The sequence below is a fragment of the Topomyia yanbarensis genome, chromosome 2 (genome assembly GCF_030247195.1).
Source record: "Topomyia yanbarensis strain Yona2022 chromosome 2, ASM3024719v1, whole genome shotgun sequence".
Lineage (NCBI taxonomy): Eukaryota > Metazoa > Arthropoda > Insecta > Diptera > Culicidae > Topomyia > Topomyia yanbarensis.
Window position 1 is genome coordinate 55745948 of NC_080671.1, and position 13300 is coordinate 55759247.

At 37.5% G+C, this 13300-nt stretch overlaps 1 protein-coding gene across 1 annotated transcript in view; it reads right to left on the reverse strand.

Moving 5' to 3' along the window:
• Positions 1 to 13300, reverse strand: part of LOC131685319 (leucine-rich repeat-containing protein 15) — a 463474-nt gene that overhangs the window by 436998 nt on the left and 13176 nt on the right. The window lies entirely within an intron of this gene.

Consider the following 13300-nt stretch of genomic DNA (forward strand, 5'->3'; position numbering starts at 1 on the left):
TTGTAACAGGCACATACAAACAGACGTTACAGCTTGAAGAAAATTCTAAAAAAAATCATCGCCCACAATTTACTAGCGACATCTGTTGAACACATTGCACAAAATGTAATTCTCGCAACCACAGTGATTTTTAACACCCCCCTCCCCCATCGTAACATTTCGTCACAAAATTCTATATACCCCCCCTGATAATTACGTAGCTTGATGGTAACCCTCACCCCCTCGTTGTCCCCGTAAAAAATCTAAAAAAAATCAAATGTTAGTTAGATGAAACTGGTAAGATTGTCGTGACATCAGGTTAACCCCTATTCCCCTTTAAAAAAGCTACGTAGCATGACATGACCCCCTACCTCCCTGTCGTCACACTTCATCACAAAATACAAAACTCCCCCCTCCCCCATATAATGCTACGTCATTTATGGATGATCCCTAATAGTGCCCACCCTCCTTGCGAAATGCAAGATAATAAATGAAAGGTGGAACTATTTTTACAGTTGTAAAATTTGAAGAACGAAATAGAAAAAATGTCGATGTCGCATACTACGATTTCGCATGAAATATTGATTGCAATTGACAAATTTGAAGAATGCAGAGTAACGACTGTATTTCAACGACCCATAATAGTTATTTATTGTTCTATATTTGGGAAATTAAGCAACGGAGAAACATTTTTTGTTTTATTTGAGGAAATTAATTCTTGTTGTCGTTTTATTGTTTTTTGTTTCTATTTAGTCTTCTTTACCGTCGCTCTTTTAGAATCCCGCAGATATCAGGTACCCTAACAAGAGGCGTTATTAATGGCATTACTGCACAGAAATGTCTCTTTTAATGATCGTGTAAGGACACCTTTCAAGGTAGACACATCCCAGTTAAGCTCAGCCGGAAATGAACCGGAATTCTGACTGGTTCCAATTCGTATTCCTGCTACAGCGACACAACCGATTCTAGTTAGAATCGGTTGTGCCACTGGATCCCGTGTACGAACTGGAACCAGCCAGATTTCCAGTTCAATTCCGGCTGAACTTTACTGGGATTACTTCATTTTCCAGGCTGGCGTTTAATTTTACTTCTTGTGAGTACAAAATCGCCGCGATTTTGTATAAGGCATATAAGGCATATACGATTCCATTGCACTATATTTTCTTTCATCGTAAGATTTGCTTCTCTCTTGAATGCAAAGTATGCTCGATGTGCTGGAATCATACAGATCTACACCCTGACGAAATCTAAATATACAGTTACTATCATTCATAATAATTCCACGACTTGATGTTTTAGCTCCTGTTGGGTTGAAACTGATCACTAAACAAGTCTGAATGAAAATGGTCTGAACGTATCTCTAGTTTTCGTTGCACCTGCACACCGCCAATTTCTCCAGCAGTTCTAATCCATTGCATACATCTAGTTAGATTCGATACACCGAATCAATTAATTTACTAACATCCTATTATGTGCTTACTCACAGATCGGCATCGTGTTGTAACTTAAGAAATGATTGTGAACAACTCCCGCCTTGGGCACTTCGACAAGAATGAGTTTCACATTTGCAGCCCATTTTGTTTGTTTTGGTTTGCATGAGATTAAAAAGACGGTAACGTTTTCGGGTGGGTGCAGAAACTAAGTAACGCATTTAGCTCTGTGTCAAAATCATTTCACTAACACCACGCTCGCTGATATGGCGCATTTTTGTAATTTAATTCGACCGTTTTTCCTACGAGTGACGAAAATTCATCTCGTGTTACGTACTTTTCGTCTGTGATACCAGGCTGATGCAACTGACACTGAAAATCTTTCCTGAGTGGGGCTAGATCACACGATGAATAATTTATGAGACCAGAAATCTTGCCCTCTGCACCGCCACATCAGTGCACCAACGTCGCGAAAAGTCAAGATCACTCTGCCCAACTATTCTTCAAGAGAAAAATTTCAAAATAAATCACGATTCAATCAATGATAAATAAACCTCGTATTGAAAATATTTTTTGTGTTTTTACAAAACTAGTTCACTCAAAAAAAGATTCCATTATACTCAAATGTTTAGTAGGTGGTTGCATCTGAATATGTTTAATATTTTTATGATTCTAGTTAATAACTTGATGATACATTGATTTATATTAACTTTATTGACTAAAAAAGTCAAGAATTGAACGATGTACACTAGGGGCAGATCACTTGTGATGCATTTTTAAAAATCAGCTAAATTAAATGCATTTCTTTCCATCAAAATAGAAATTCATAATGTATTTGGCGTTGCGTGTAAGACGTCAAAACCACACAAAAAATTAGACTTGCATTCAACAAAACGTCGTACAAAGTGAATCAGCGTAGGACGTTTGTTAAACAAACTTTTCTGCGAGGGAGTGCAAAGTTGATGCAAAAATCGAAATTAAATGCATTTTTTCTAATTTGATGCAAATTTGTTATACATTTCTAGGGTGATCTGCCCCTAGCATGTGCAACGATTTTCGTAAATTCTCGTCGTGTTATCGTGATATTTTAGTCTTGAGCTTACCGTTGGATTTTTTACACAGAGTCACGTGTCTTACAGTTTTCTTAATTATTTCACGGACATGAATTGTGGCTAGGTAATGTATTTTTGGTGCTCAGCGCAGTTTCATTTAATTTCGAAAATTACACTGAATCTTAACCAAAGAATAACAGCGTTACAGGTCCTAGTAGTTTCCTTGTATCTAATGCTTGCGCCTATGAGACTGGTTGCTAGTAGTTGTACACAATAGCTCACATAGAAATTTCAAAACCAAAGAGTAGAGCGTATAATATAAATTGTAATTGTTTACGTAGGTATATTAAGATTATGTGAAAGATTTATTACTTTAGGAACTATATCATGAACAGTTTCACGAGCTGGACTGGTGAATCGTGTCTAACATATTAGGAGTCAACCACATCTTGAAAATAGAAGCGTTTTTTTTTAATTTATGGACCATTCCACGAATGGTGAATTATAATTTATATGCTCGCAATCATAACCAGTTGACGAAGCAAGAATGGATCCATGAATTATATTCCGAGTGTTGTGAAATGATTTTCGAGAAAATATGAAGACTTTGTTAATTTTATGATCTAATTCACAACCACTAATACCAAATAAAGATCAATATGTGATAAATCATGAATCAGTTAACGTCGTATATTCGGACCATAGACAATGTTCATAGATTTGTGGATAAAATTATGAGTCAATGATTTTCGAGTTCGCGAATTGTCGGCGTGAGAAAAAAAAGCGTCGGCGGCGCGCCGCCGGTTTACCTTTCGGCGTCGGCGTTTGTTGAAATTCACCGGCGGCGGCGGCGTGGCGCGGCGGCGCACAGGTCTACTGGACCACTGTGCATTGCAAGCACCGATATCCAGAATCCAGTTTTGCGAAACATTACACAGTGAATTAATAAGCATTGGATATTAGTCGGTAAGTCGAAAGAAATTATTATCTAAAAAGAGCACAGTGAAATTATAACAAATAAACATTAATTGCCGAACTTTAGGCATCACAGGAAGGAGAGTAAGATCTACCGTCAGGTAGCAGATTACCGTCGGTGTAGGATAAACAGTAAACGTAAGTTCAACGGAATTATTCATGCGTATAAAACTAATCTATATTATACTGTAGGAAATTTGTAATCCTCCTAATAATACATATTGGATTCACAAATTCGGATTTCTTTGTATGTTGTATGAAGGTCGAATCTGCTTCTTGGTTGATATTAGTAGATCACAGGTCTTAATACTGCTGCCTGCTGATACGGCTTGAGATATAAATTTGACATCTCCAACAAAGTTGCAGAGAATTGATGGCTCTAGAATATTGCAAAAGGAAATATCATTCTATCTCAACTAGTTCTTGAAATAATGTATACAATTTGGATGTTTTAGGACCACCCTAAAACTGCTTCGGCCAAAAAAAGCAGTTTGTCAATCACAATAATTGTCTCTAAGACATAGAATCTCTAAATTTAAATATGAAAGCGTGAAGCATTGCTTCCTGCTAATTTCGCTTCCTGGCCCACTGTGCATTGCTAGCAGCTCCTCATCAAAATTATTACCGCCGGTAATAAGCTGTTGTGAGCTCAAGCAGTGCTAATCTACCGCATTTTTCCCGCTGCTTACTAGAAAGACCCTTCGAAAGTGTATCGTAAAGTAGCGTTGCAAAAAATATTCAAACCGAGCAAATTGAAAATGAATATCCCCATAATTAGAGCCGGTAGTGTACGTGCGCTTGAATATCGAGTGCAGATGTTAGAGTTGGTAGAACGAGAGAAAATTTCGAAAAGGAAGATATTACAAATTGTTCGACCGGAAAGGATGGATGGATCGAGAAAGTTTGATAAAGTATGATAAATGCATTTGCTTCTGCAGGCCTGGAAATGGAGCGAGCTCGAACAGTTTTTAAGCATCGAAACCATCCAAGAAATTTCTCCTACTAACTAACGAAATAAGGTTCTACGATTGAAATCAATTTATCCTGATTCAGATTTTTTCGTCCGCCTCCTTTACGTCGTTCTCAGCTATGCAATTTCAAAATTTACACAAATATTAAAGTATGCTCATCTCCTTGTCTAATATCCAAGAAAAGCTAACGGCATATGTTTGACTGCGCAATTTCAACATTCATTAGCCATTCTGTCAACACGAATCGGGAGCTGTTCAAGCATAAATTTCCGTTTTTGGCGATTCTACAAGTGTACACAGTGAAGGATCCGGCTGGAATCAACTGGAGCGAGCCACTTTTCTATAGTCGTTGGGATTAATGAAATTTCATAGATTTTATTTAGCAGAAATAAAAAAAAGAAAGAGACTCTTTCATCCCGTTGAGGATCAGACAGCTTCGAGTCGTGATGGGGACTAGATTAAAAATAAGCCTTCATCCTAGGCATCGTCATCATCTACATCATCAACGTCCGCATCCAGCAGATGTGACAAATGGACGGCCGAGAGGTGGGAGACGGACTGAATGAAATTGTTAATCGTAGGAAATTCCCAACATCAAATAGCACCGTCCGTGTCGTCGTCTACCGGAAGGATACCATGCCGTGTAGTATCTCATTTTGATCCCGGGCTAGAGACGGATCCAATTCGTTAAATTGACTCTGGAAGGCACTGATTCGAGAATGTGGAATCAAGCGAAAAATATTAACCCCTTTTAGCTTGAACGCCGGATTTGTTTGTCTTCAAAAGGTTTGAATTTTTTATTGGGCTGTACGAGAAAAGTTGGGTTCAGACGAGCGAGTTAAAAAAGGAAACAATAGAACCATCTCTGATAAAAGTGCTGCCCACGTCCTAAAACATTGTAAAGTGAAATTGCAGCCCTTGAATTCAGACATCGCCCACGCCACTCGCGAAATTAAATTCAACCAGCTCTACCCTGGTCAAGGTAAAATCCGTGCACCTAACGCACTTTCATTATGCGAAGCGCCAGCTGGTGAAACGTTCCGTGACCTACTTGAACGGCCACCCCTCCCCCCATCACGTTTTTATTCGTTTCAAAAAAGCAATCCACCTTCGCACCTAATAAATTAAGTGCAACTCAACCATCATCATTACCATCATCCTCAGCCATCATTTGGTCGAACGGACGACGAAAGCGGAAAGTGTAAAATACCGCAGCAATCCTGGCAGCAAGGAGCAGTGCAACGTTCTGCAGGTTAGCGAATGCATCCTTTTCCGCGGCATCGTTCTCTACCAACCACCACGGTAACGCTCATCTAGCAAAGTGCAGGCAGCCTGGTTCACTGTTCGACTGTCGGACCCCAAGCTGCTTAAATTATAAAGCACTTGAGCTGCTGTTTCTAAGGTGAGGTGGATTGCTTCTTATTACAGTCATTGTGAAATAAAAAAAGATGAACGTGGAAAATGCAGTGGTGGGAATTAATTAAACAAAAGCAAGTGGGATACCCGGAAAGTTTCTCTATATACGTAAAATCCGAATACCTGCCGATTGCCGTTTGTTGGTTACAGCGTGAGTTTTCCCTAGCGAAAATTGCCGGTGGTGAGTGTGAGATGTGGTTCTAGCGTACCTGGAACGGAAGGAGAAAGGAAATGGAACAATTATTCATGTTGGTTACCGCGAGCGCTTTTCAGGAATTGCATGCTAAGTAAGAGCAAATACCCTTCCCTCCACCCCAGCAGAGATACACTTGAGTTGATTTTCATTTGAGCTGTGTAGTATAAACATCATCACTTACACTGTTGTTGTTTCGGCAGCTCTCTCAACAAACATAATAATGTTGATTATATGCACAATAGCCGTAGGAAGCATTATTTTCAGATACGGTTTTGATCATACAGGATAAAGGTCAGTTTCAGATATCTGGCAGGTTCACACGAATTCAAATCTGTGATGGTACGAATCACAATGCATTATAGGATTAAGAATAATTTTGAACGGGTGTAGGCTTGGAAAAAAAGTTTTAATTCAAAAAGAATCAAAACTAGCAGTATCGTCGCTGTTGTGCTATCTTATGACAAGCGCCATTTAGCACATTTCGAGAAAAACGATTTTTAAAGTTTGAGATTGAATATCTTGAATCTTATAAATGGTAAAAACAATTCAAAGAAGACAATTAATGCTTCTATCTATTCTGTATTAAACTCTCAAATATCACGAAGCTCGGTTGACTATGTTGCGAGTTTTCACTATAAATGTAAACAAAAGTCGCACTCACACATGTCGTAGGCGCGTATTGAAGGCAAAATTTGTATGGCGTGTCATAATTGTGCATGGAAAATTTTCCATAGAAGAAAAGCATCAATTATTAACTTTTATTAATATCTTCGGCTTTATTCGGCCTAGAAACAATCGATGAGATGCATTTTGAAGGAAATTGAGCAAGCAATCTAGAAAAAATAGTAATTTTTAATCACAGTGTTGCCAAACATGAAATATTGTCAATTTAAAAGTAAAACTGCATATTTCTCGCAATACATGTATTTTTATTTTAAAAATTATTATGCCATTGTGTTCCTCAGACATTTTTACATATATAAACATTTAAAACTTCTACATTACTTAAGCGAATCCCAAGATACAGTGATTTAAAGCAAAAAACTGACAATTTCTCATCACGTTTTTAGCTATACCTCAGTAACCAAGCAAAATTTCAAAATTCTAAAAAGGCCATTTTGTAGAGAATTTTCAGATTAGTAATGTTGCATATCTAACTCAGTTTACCCCAAAATGGCGTTTGTCATAAGATAGCACAACAGCGACGGTATGTGCTGTCATTGGCTATTGTATGGCTAAGTTGATTAGTTATATTCATCTGAGAAAAAAAATCTCGTTCATTTGATCGAAGAAAAAAATAAATAAATGATCTCAAGTTCAAATTTTTTGCAGTCAGTGTACGGCGTATGGCATCTACGTTCCGAAAAGACCAAGCCATAAGAAATCTTCAAGTTCTGTGTTATCACTTTTTTAAAAACATTCTCTTCTGCATTCAAAAGGATTTAGAATAGTTTTGCTAACAATTTCATGCAAACTAGTCAGGCAGGAGGTGTTTTTTGGAAGCGTTTATATTTTTGTGAGGGTGGTCTAACTGGAGCTGTAGAGCTGATTCACTGAAGGGCTCCCTGTCAGAATCCCGTGGTTCTGATTGTGATATTGAGTGAACGGTTCAGGGGGTTTGAAATAGGGCATTAAATTTTTTTTTTTGAATCCTCGAAGGCTTCCCCCTCTCACATTGTGATAAATGCCAAAGTAAGCTCAGATGCCAAATTTCACATCATTTGGACAATTTTAGACCCCCGCCCACCTCGCTAGAATTTTTTTGAAATTGGTACTATGGGAAAATATGGAGGATTAAATGCTATAACTTTTGAAGTAGCAATCAAATAATTACAATTTATACCTCTTTTGAAAGGAAATAATCTTAGTATTTGAATGGAGATATTTTTGTTTCTAGTAAAATACGATAAAGTGGGGTACTGGGTCATTTTGGCCCCAAAATCCTCTATTTTTAATAATTTTTCTGCTCCGTGATGCAAAAAATGATATTTGTAGAGTAAATGTCAAAAAGTTTGATGTTTCTGAATTTTACCTCTAACGTTTTTATTTTTGTTTTATTCCTCAGCATTCTACACGTTTAACAAGTTACATTTTATGAAAATTTATTGAAGAATAATGGAGATATATGCATGAGAAAATGATAAAATTTAATATGAATGACAAAAGGCCCTATAACCTCAACTTCTCGTATTCTGACTAAGTTCAAAAGGGTTCCGTTCGATTTCTGAAATTTTTTCCCATTAGAAAAACTACAAAATATGTATGATTTGCATCACGGAGCAAAAAAATCATTAAAAATGTGGGATTTTGGGGCCAAAATGACCCAGTACCTCACTTTCCATTATTTTCCTAGAAACAAAAATGTCTCCATTCAAATACTAAGATTATTTCCTTTCAAAAGAGGTGTAAATTGTAGTTTTATGATTGCTACTTCAAAAGTTATAGCATTTAATGTATTTTTCCTCCATATTTTCCCATAGTACCAATTTCAAAAAATTTCAAGCGAAGTGGGCGGGGGTCTAAAATTGTTCAAATGATGTGAAATTTGGCATCTGAGCTTACTTTGACATTTGTCACAATATGAGAGGGTGGCCCTTTGAGAATTCAAAAAAAAAATTTTTTTGGCAATGCCCTAATGTGAAAACTTCATGATCGTGTGGGAACGAGCGTTTGTATGTTCAATTTTGAGATCGCGTTTATAAATTTAAAGGTGCGAAAGGGTATTCCACATCAATTGAATCACGAAAAAAAACGCTGTAGAAAACTACCTAGTAGGCTAATCCTTTTCAAACTTTCATATAATAAAATATAACCCATTAGACGAATTTCGCGCCAACTAGAACAAATGTTGGCAGCACCCTCTCAGATTTTAATGAAACTTTCTGTACATGAGAACTTTGTCACAAAAAGCCACTTTGCATACTTTGTTTTTTTTTCAAAAATGATCTAGACTGTCTTTTGAAAAGGGCCAAACTTTTTTACCAATTTTTTTTCAAATGGCTATAGTCTAAAAATGACAAATCCTACAAAAAATATTGTTGGAGTGATTTTCACACCATTAGTCAAATTTTTGAATAAAAATATTGAAAAAAAAAATTCATTGACTCCTACACTGAAAAAAAAAACGATTAAAAAATTTAAAATCGATTTACAAAAAAACCATTTTTGATTTGGATGAAATTTTGTTGCAAGACAGGTTGGCTACCACTCCAGGACAACATTTGAGTAATCGCACGAAGCTAGAAGATCGTAGAGCCCTCGTGATGCTTCAACAGAGAAAGCTAACGCTTTTGTAGACACTCCTTGGTAGTTTACAGTCCCGGTAGTCATGAACGGCGCACTCTGTTTACCACATGAGCAGATCGCTTGCCAAATCATATATTTATTGGCAAACTTTGAAAGTTTCTTCTGCCTTACTTCCTACGGAATATCAAACTTGTGCTGAGTGGTAAACGACAGTACATTAAGGTTTTTTTTTACACGGAGGATACATACCGTGTAAAAAAACCTTGCAAAAAATTGGGGTACTTTTAGAACGGGATTGTTGACTGGACGTCAGATATCGCTGTTCACGGCCATTTTGAAAATCATTTTGATTTTCACATCAGCTTCAGACATTTCAGTATTGTCCATATTGATTGGGTTTTAGAAAATTCCACTGAACCGGAAGTTGCCAGCTTGGTTTTTAAAATGGCCTTGAACATCGATATCTGACGTCCACTCATCAATCCCGTTCCAAAAATACCCATATTGATGGCGTTTTAGAGAATTCCACTGAACCATCTTGATTTTCCAAATCGCTTCAGACATGGACATAGAAAACTTGATCAAATATCGTCGCAGTCTTTTGCCTTCAAATAGACTTAGAACATTTTGCAAAATGCACGGATTTGTTGAGAAATCGATTAAATATTTTGCAGTTAAAAGGACTTATATTTTTTTTGCGAAAAACCGTGTTAATTGCAAAACCGTGCAAAATAAAACCGTGCTTATTGCAAAAAACCGCGTAAAAAACCGTGCAAATAACCGTGTAAAAAACCTTAGTGTGACCGGAAGTGCGCCTTTACGTAAGTCTCATCATCCATGACGACACAATGAGGCTTCGTCAGTTTTTTGCTGCGACGCACTTTGTACGTATGCAGTCCCTCCCGGCTCTCTGAACGAAAGGCTTGGACAGATTCAACTTTTTGGCCACATCCCTGACCGAATCATTGGGAATCCACTTAAACACTTTCACTACACGTTTGTAGGGTAAAAGGGTATAATACGCCACACCGGGGCTAAACGCCCCTCTTCGATTCCCAGAATTCCTGAATTATCTAAAAAGTAAAAATGACTGATAACAGTATCGTTTCATGAAATCAACGTACTAAGTTAGTTTGGTATTTTTAATATGTTGCAAAACAACAATATACACAAAAGTTTAAAAAGAGCTACTTTTTATGTAAGCTTCCACTTTTTCCAATAGCATTACAACCAATTAGAAACAGTCGGATTCGATAGAACTATTTCAAGTAGTTTACTTGAATATTATAGTTACTATCTTAGTTTATAGCTTGGCTTAAAACTATGTGTGTGTAGAATTATTCATTTATTCACAATAGCTCATCACCGGCCAAAATGCCCCACTCATTGTTGTGGGGCATACCGTCCTCTTGTTGTGGGGCATATTACACTTTCACCGGGGGCATTTTGCCCTGGGTGAAAGAAAAAACTAGAATTTAGACATCTTTAAGAAATGTTTAATAGTACTTGTATCAGGATGTTTTTAATAAAAAATGAAACGGATACTAATTTCTAACTTATATGACAATAAATTAGAGTAGTTAGTGAGAATATCATAGGGTCGAATGGTGAAATATAGCTATTTTTGCTTAAGGGGGGCGTATTATACCTGTTTACCCTAATCCTGATCACTACCAGAACAGCTATTCTGACCGCATTTCTCCGTTCGATGCTTTGGTAGTAACGTTTAATCACACGACTCACCGTTGACTGCACGATTCCGAGTTGTTCTCCGATGTCCCGATGAGAGGGAGTTGAGAATTTTCCAGGTACTTGCGCACGGCACGACATTGCTTTTTGGGTAACTCCATTTATTCCAATTTTTGAAAAACTGACAGCGAGAAAAATACAGGAAAACAATACACTCTAATCTACTTCTATACAAATTTTAAAGAGAAAATACCCAATGGGTTATTTTCTAAAGCGTTTTTTCCGTGATGCAATTTGATGTGAGACACCCTTTAAACCATTCACTTAATCACCGGAGTACTTCCATGTTTGCGAGATCGTTGGCGTAGATGTGCGTGGTTGATCGCGAACGTTTCGAGCGTTTGTATGTTACTATGTTTGTATGCCGCAAGAGCTTATATGAAACTTCGCGTGTATAATTAAATGGGATTGTATAGCCGTATGGTCATTTGCATATTCAAGTGGGTTCTTTAATATTCGCGTTGACCGCGAGTCGGACGTTTAATTTTCAATGTACGGTTCAGATGCTAGAAGAAAATTCCCGGCGAATGTCACCCTGAAACTTGTCGTCTAGTGCTTATGAGCATATTTTTTTGAGAATGGTGTAATTAAAGGCGTGGACCTAGACTACTGGGACCGAAAGGAGAAGCTTCCGACACTGACTGATTCATATTCGCGTGGGAATGCGAGTTTGTAGAATAGCATTTGAGATCGCTTTCTCATGAATTCGATGGTGTTAAAAAATTCACTTCATTACAGGGGCGTATTTATGTATGCGAGTTTGATGGCATAAGATTGCGTGGATGATCTCAATTGCATGTTCGAGTTCGTGGCCAGGGCTGTATTATCGTGCTGAACTCTAGCGATTGTATTTTAACGGGTTTAAAAGCAAGGATGTGCATGTCACGTGCCTAAATTTGTTTATATAATCACACACCTAGAAAAAATCGTGTAAATTTACGTCTCCTGACCATGACATATACGAGCTTAGTTTTACGTTTGATTTCATTTTTACATGACATTGAATTTCGTAAATCATGTAATTTTACTCCATATATGGCGTTTGTTCTGAATGGCAGTAAGTGTAATTTTATGTCATTGAGCATGTAAAGTATATGTTTCATGTAAAATTAAACGGAGCCCGGTTATATTTCATCATTTTGTGAATTACGGTTTGTTAAATTATGTCATGCTTACGTCAACGATAAAATTCAAATTTTGGTGTGCATGTAACCGATTGTATATTATATAACCGCGGTTTTAAGTATATGGTTCGGATCAGGAAGGGAGTGAGTTTCCTTATATCACTATGGTATCCATCAATGGCGTCCTATGACTTCCAATGTACATGAATTTGTGAGCTCCCCCATCTCACTGGAGTCTCCAACTACGACACCTCGAGGCCTGTTGTTGCCTAGTGTATATAAGCTCCGTATTGTAGAACAGGAGCTTCCGAAGGAGTACGATTCTTAATCGCGCAAGAACGGGCATTTATATGCTGGCACTTAAGACCGCGTTTATAAATTGATAAGTGCTAACATGGTGACTCAATCGCCGGGACGTTCATATGATTGCGCAATCGTGGGCTTAGGTATGCGTGAATGATCGCGTTTGTGGCCTGGTTTGTACTATCGCGAAAAACTCGAGTGTTTGTATGTTAGTGTGCGTATTCTTTATATCACGTGGCCTTTTCGAATGCCGCGTATGCTAGCGTATACTGATACATATCTATTTATGGGCGTTTGAATATTTTGGTGGGCTTTTGGGTGTTGTCGAGAAAGAAGCATCAAAAGAAGAAATAACACTAACTTAGTTAACGGACCAAGCGAGCGCCGGATTGACGCTAACTGCTAAAAACGGAATCACAATTTGTGTTCCTGAGCAAACCTCTAGTCAAGCGTGATGTCTAGCAAGAAATGGAGCTCATTTTTAACCTGATGCGAACTAATGACATCGAAACATTTGGTTTGGCTAAGCAGGCCAATGCATTATGCTATATTTCCCCTTATTAGAGAACAATTTTGGTAAAAACTATTTTTCTCCATTAAGGAGAAAATTGTTTAAAACCATCTTTGCGCGTGAAGAGCACAAAACCCATAACTAAATTAGTTATGGAATTTGCGTTTCGACTTCTTCTTATAGAAATCCGACACTAACTTAGTTAGTCACCCGATGCGGTGAACACGTTGGAAGTCCAACAGATCAACTAAAATCCTAAAACTCCAAAAAATTGATTAGTATAGCAGTATTCCTCGTACCTTAACGATTAGTGGAATGAACAATTTTTTTTCCATCATACGGGAACGT